Source organism: Aptenodytes forsteri, unplaced genomic scaffold (genome assembly GCF_000699145.1).
Source record: "Aptenodytes forsteri isolate BGI_AS27 unplaced genomic scaffold, ASM69914v1 Scaffold227, whole genome shotgun sequence".
NCBI classification, from domain to species: Eukaryota; Metazoa; Chordata; class Aves; order Sphenisciformes; family Spheniscidae; genus Aptenodytes; species Aptenodytes forsteri.
The window spans coordinates 1,450,523-1,457,415 of NW_008795365.1; positions in this window are offsets into that span (position 1 = coordinate 1,450,523).

Consider the following 6,893-nt stretch of genomic DNA (forward strand, 5'->3'; position numbering starts at 1 on the left):
TGCCCAGGGAAGTGGTTGAGTCACCATCCCTGGAGGTATTTAAAAGATGTGTAGACGTGGCACTTAGGGACATGGTGTAGTGGTGGACTTGGCAGTGCTATGTTAACGGTTGGACTCAATGATCTTAAGGGTCTTTTCCAACCTAAATGATTCTGTGATTCTATGATTAGATAGGACAAGACTGCCAACTCAGCTAAAATAGTAATGCAGTCATGGTTTGGAAAAAGAACTGGCAAGCCTGGACCGTGAAAGCAGCTTCAGTGAGAGACACCGCAGCAGGAGGGCCAGAGCTGTGAGAGGCAGCTCTGCTGGGTACAGTAAAAGTAACACCTTTGCTGCACCTGCACCAGGGCTTCAGTGGCCAGCTTCTCAAATGACTGCTTGTGTTTACACAAAGCGATGTTTATGAAGTCTGTAATCCCAAATGCTTGAGCTCGTCAGGAAAAGGACATATTTGACTTCATGGGGATTAAATGCAGAGGTTGCTAATGTGAATGAGAAGATTTCAGGAACCAAAGCCCTTCTACTAATATCCCCCATGATTTTACAAGGCACAAATTAGTACCTCTGCAGGGAACTCCTGCAATGAATGACAAGCAATACTATGCCCTGCCATGCTTCCAACTACCCATTTCTTTTCCTCCTCCTCCACACCCTCCCTCCAGCCTCCACCTCCAGCCTCCTTGCAAATGGATACACCTGGAAAGACCACCTCTGCAGAGACACCTGCTGCAGAGCACTGATCCCTTGCAGAGAGCACCTCCCTGCCTGGCTAGCAGCATGCTCATCAGGTTATGACAAAATTCATGTTTCTGGTAGGTGAAGTGATTATGGTCACAGAAAAGATGATTTATTGCACTGAAGCCTCCTGAGGTTTCAGTAGCCAAAGAGCAAGCAGCTGGTGAACATCAGGGAACACCAGGGAGAATGAACCAGGTGTGAGCCAGCTTTGCAGAGTACTGCAGCTTCCAGGCAGGCACAGGGCCTTCCCCTGCCAGGGAACGTGGAAATGCTGAGGGCTGGGACTGCAGGACCAAGGGTAGCCTTAACAAAGATGCTGCAGCCTCCTGCTGCTCAGTGCTGAAGAGAGCTACAGCCCTTACCTGAGGCAGTCTTAGATTATGATCACCCTGATGGAAAAAAAAACCCCAAACTTGTATAACTAGCTTAAAAATAGAGGAGCTGTAACAGTCTACAGAGTTGTGGCATCTGTCATCCCAGCCAGTCTCCTATTAATACCAGCAGGAGCAAGGACCACATGGTCAGCTAGCTGACCACACAGCTGAATTGCAGAGCACAGGAACGAGTACTCTAGCTGATGCTCGGTGCTGCCCATTGCAAAGCTTGCCCTGAGTAACTTGTAATTTTGTTTTACTCCACATTTTTTTACTGATTTATTACCGTGAGTTAAGATTGAACCAGTTTGCAACAGCATGTCCTGCTACCATTTATTTTTTCTGGGTGTGGGCTTCAGGAAAAACCCAAGACAACAAGGTACGCCACTAAAACAGGCGGTGTTCTGGAAACCCTAATTCAGTAGTGCAGAGTAATCCACTAAAAGCTCGTCAGCAGTTTCTAGCACTATGATCCGCTTCCATGATCTGACAAAGAGGTGACACTGACAATCTGTGCATTAGCAGGTATCCTTTTCTGGACAGAGGACACGCATATGGAGTTGAATAAATATCCAAGGCTGAGCTTCTTCACAGAAGACAAAAGCTCCTGGCATTGGATGGTCTCCACCTGAGGCCTGTTTGCTGTTCATTAAGTGACCACTTGGTTTTACTTCATTGATGTGAGGAGCAAAAAGCACCTGGGCTGTGCTCCAAAAGAGGACCTTCCCTATCACCCATGGGATATCACCCTGGGAAGAGAGGCGTTAACACATCAGTCTTTCGGGGATTAGAATGGCTTGCTTCAGGAACTCCAACCGCTAGGTGTTCAAAATATTGAGTATGGTGGCATTTGAAGCTAGCTGAAACTCAGGTTGAAGACGAGTCTTTTATTGTACTTCCAAGAGTGTGTTTAACTCTCTCTCATAAGAAGAAATGCTTTCTAAAACTTGTGGCTGGCTCGATTACATGCTCTTAATTTTATTCCCAGACCTGATGTGGAACAGCTGCAAACATCAACAAAGTGAGCCACGTGTCAATTTTTTTGTTAATGCTCAAAGTCTTGAAACCAGATGTTTGAGCAGGAGCAGAGGGAAAAATGAGTTCAATTTCCTGGCAGGGATATAAGCCTTTGTGTCATGGGATCTTCTCCACTCCTTTGAGGCATCATTTGTACAGTTTTCCCAAGTGATTTTCTCAAAACAAACAGGAGAACCTGGAAGCTGAAGAATGGCTATCACATGGAGGAAACCAGAGCAGATAAAAATGGTTGACCAAGTATGCTGGCTTCAGCAGATATGCAGACCATATGGGCTGGAGGCTCTGCACCCAAGCAAATGAGCCCTGCTGAAGTTCAGCATCTCCACCCAGGTTCCTTCCCTGGTGCTCGCTTCCCCAGGAGACCACCCTTCCCTGGGAGAGAAGACTGCCCTGCGATGGGCTCTCCTTGGCAAGCACAGCAAGGGACAGCCAACCGTGGCACAGGTCACCGGCAGAAAGGACAGCTTCTACTGGGCAAAACTGTGTCTCAGCAGACTTCCAGTTTCACCAGGGGTACGCCACTTTGGAGCTAGAAGGCTAGATGTCCGGATGTATTCGGGGACTTCAGGATAATCTTGGCATCAGGTAATTTTTGAAATGTTTGTAAGAATTAGGTGTTTCAGAACAGGGGGGCTGGTGAAGCCAGCTGCAGAAAACTTTCTTTACGTCCTAGAGACCCTTAAATCTCTGGTCAGAATACAGTGTCTTTTGCTACTGTGATTTATAGTGAGGTACTGGCTGCTGAAGAGAGAGAACAAATTCTTCTCTCTTGGGAGCCAAGCAAGGACCATCATTCCCCACACACCCAGGAGAGGGGCAGGGGTGCAGCCATCACCCCTCCATGTCTACTCCAGCATACAGGAGTGGAAGAGTAGTTGCCCAGCTCAGGGTTTCGTCTCCTTGCTGTCTTTGAGAGCACCTCTGTGCTATGTCAGGAGTGAGACCCTCCTTATCTCCCATGGTGGCTGTTTGTAGCACAAATCTGTGATGCAGAGATTGTCTGAGAAGGAAGATGCATGTTTAGTTATCCTAAAGGGCAAGGCATTCATCTCCAAAGCTGCAGGTCTCAGTCCCAGCTCCCAGTGCCGTTTCTGTGCTGGGAAGCAAACATGTCTTCCTGCTCCCTTCTGGAAAAAGTTGGCATTGGCAGATGCTGCATGCCAAGCACCTCCAGAGGAGAGGATGTGGAAGGCTGTGTATACAGGCTTGGTGTATTTGGGATGAGTGTGGATCTGCAGGCTAATCCTCAGGCTGAAGGAGACCCATGTTTTGAGTCCAGAAGCAGGAGACCCAAAAGCAGAAGTTGGTGAACCTGGGGAGCTTTAATTTGAAAGTGCATAGGCACTGACGTTTTCAAAAACCTTCAGGGTTAGTTACCAGCCTAGCAGGAATCCTGCAGAGCGCAAGTCCGGATTTGGGTATTTAAATCCCCCATAACCTTTCTGTTTGTCTGAGCAAAAGTAACTTCAAATGTATTTTGAGAATACAGCTTCCCAAACATACAGCAAAGGCTGCTAACTCTAGCTTTCACGTTAACTGGAATAGGCTTAATCAAAACACATCATGTTGATCTGAAAGCTTTTGGTTTACCTTGATGGATTTTCTCCTAAGGGCTTTTATACCCAGACACTTGAGCAAAGTGACCAAATTGCCCCCATGCAATCAGTAGTACTTCCAAGGCTAAATACACTTAGTAAATAGAAAGAAAAAATTTAGGTTTTCAACTTGGGCTGAAAGTGATGTGATGCCTTGTTATTAAACAGCTTTTCCCACGCTTGAATGACCCTCCTCTCTCCAGCAAAGACACATTTCCAAACCAGTCCCAAGCTAGCTAATTTCAGCCTCAAACAAAAACCAGGGAGGCCACTCAGCGAAGTGAATGAAGGTGAGGGGAAGCTCTTCCTTCAGCTTGCAGCATCCTCACCTCTTCTAATGCCAGATGTACTTTCAAAAGCAGAATGTAAATTTGACTTTAGCCTGCTCTGTTGTAAACTGACAAATTATAGTGATTATGCAACCAAAGTAATGGCACATTGCAAAAATACATGTTTACAAACACTTCCTATACAAAGAGAAACAGAAGGCATAGCTATAAAAGAAGCCCAGAGACTGACATTCATAGCAGCTCTTAAGGCCAAGAATGCCACTGAGTGGGGACACAAGCCTCTGCTGCACTAACCGTTAAACCAGAAGATCTTTGCTAATCTAATAAATCACTGTAAGGCTCGGTAGATAACCCTGCTTCTGCTAGGGTGGCATCGAAAAGAGTGCTAGTCGGTAGACATTGGTGTATTTGACCTCACTTCAAACAGAGGACAATGTCCTCCGAAGCTTTGGCTAGAAAACAACATGGTATTTGTCTTCTACGTTCTTCTAAATAATTTGTCAGCATCAAGGTTATCATATTTATCTCATCTGGTATACAACAAATGTAATACTACCCCTTTTGAACAAAGGCTGTAAGACAGAAAAAAAATAGTTTGTAAACTTGTGCTGCTTATGAGCTTTTTTCCTCGAAGACCCGCATACAGCAGGACAACAGAACAGCCTGTCTGCTGCAGGTGGCATCGTCTCTAGCCACCAGATCACAAACTGTAAATCTCTGGGAGAAAGCTTTAAATGCTTTTTTAAATTTATTTACAGTCTGTAGAAACTCACATACTGCAAAAGAGAGCATTTGTCAGAATCGGACAAGGTCCCTTTGTGTACTTTGTGGTTGCTTTTTTAATTTGTGCAGAGATTTGGCATGTCTTTAACACAAGGATGATTTATTCACAATGGCTCAATAACACTAACTTCAGAAAATTTCTTCTGGTTCACGGTTGTTTGGTTTGGGTTTGTGGCTGGAGCATCTGTATACTCCCAGTATGTGGAAAAGGTCCCAATTGCCTGATAATTTGAATGCTCCTAGGCTAAGAACTTTGAAAACTTCCTTACAAAGGAAGGAAGTAAAACCAGATTTAACTGAGAGCAATTTTGTCCAGTCTCTTCCACTCCTGACCCTTCCCTTTTTGAAGGGCTCATTTAAAAACAAGCAAACAAAAAGGAACGCTGCCCAAGAAATGCAGGGGTTTTTTCTTAATTGCCTCACTTGGAAGCTATCTGTCTTTAACTGTGCTGTAGCCAGAAATTACTTCCAATTTACACACTTACTCCTATGCTTGAAAACTTCCACAGGCAAGCATTTACACTCAGTTGTAGTTGTGATGCCCAAGTATGACGGTGCGCTGGATAAGCAGTCTGCACTTACGTCCATCAAGGCAGTGAGGAAAACCAGCTGACCCTCTTTGCTACAGCCTTTAAGCATGCTGCTGTTACACTAATAAATTCGAGTAAGCAGTGACTGCAAATCACCAACATCGTGGTGAAAGCTAGCAACACAGTTAATGTGTTTTCTAGATTTAAAAGCCTGAGGACTTGCAGTGGCTTGTAAGTTCAGTGCGATGAGCCATGAGCAAAAGCATAAAGGAAGGCTGCAGTGGTTTTTGTTTTCGTGCCATTGCCAGACAAAGGTATTTGGAAGGTGAGGACTTTGAAACCTCCCTGGAAGAACTTTAAGAGGTAGGAAGCCATGCAATGTAACTAAGCAATGATTTTTTTTAATGATGTAGTCCTTCAGTGTTAAAATTTAATGCAGGCAAACTCCACCACAAGGGTGCAATGGTAAGGCAGGCTTTGCTCTAAGTGGCAGAAAGCTTTAATTTACTGCTCTTGTTCTAAGGGATCAGATTATGATCTTTACATCAGTACACCAAAGGAAATAATTTAAACTTAATTAACTTGAGCTAACAATGAAACTCTTGGGAACAGGATGGTGTTCAATGCAAGGGGGGTTTTAACTTGCTCTTTATCATGGATGCGATATTACTCTTTGAATTAAGACATCTTAATTAAACTTGACCTAAGTGAGAATACAGTTGGGTTAATATTATGTTTGCTCAGACTGTAGTTCTAGTATACTTTTAGAGTGGAGAAGGACTAAACTATGGTTTTACTGAGGATTAATATAGCAACTTATTTTTATAAATGCTGTGCAACTTCTCCATTGCTCGTGCCTGGTTCTCACATTCTTGTTTCAGTAATTGTTTTTTGTGAAAATGCATTATAAATCAACTTTATTGGCATTAAGCTTTGTTCTCTATCTAACAATTAGTAAATGAGTTATTTTATACTTGTATGCCTTTTCAGATAGGCTGTAAAGATAGCCATCTGTTGGGGTTGTTTTATTACTTTTATTGAAAAACAAACACACAAAACACTATAAAGCAAAAATCCCTACAGCAAGACTTGAGAGACAAGTTAAGGAGAAATGAAGTGCATTCACGTGGATCCTGAGGGACTGATAGCTGAATGCAATATTTTGAAAAACAGTACTTTTGCCTGGGACTAACAAATTCGAATATATTTTAGTAGTTCAAATGAAACCTATCCTCCTTTTGTCTGACTGAAAGGACCAAGCTAGATGTTATACCTCCTCCCAATGTCTTTAGAGTATGGTCCTTCATTCCACAAGGCTAGTTTTTTTGAATGCCGCCTGATTTTTCAAGTACAAGAAGAGAGGAGAGGAGGGAGTTTGGTTGTGTAACTGCCTCCAGAAGAAGCTACTTGCAGCTTCAGAGCAGATACCAATTCCCTCCTCCCACGTGCAGTCAGCTCCCCCCTTGCAAACTGTCTACAACCTGCAGCCCTGCTGCAGGATACCTGTTCAGTTGTGAAACACAGACTGTGCCAGGCATCTCC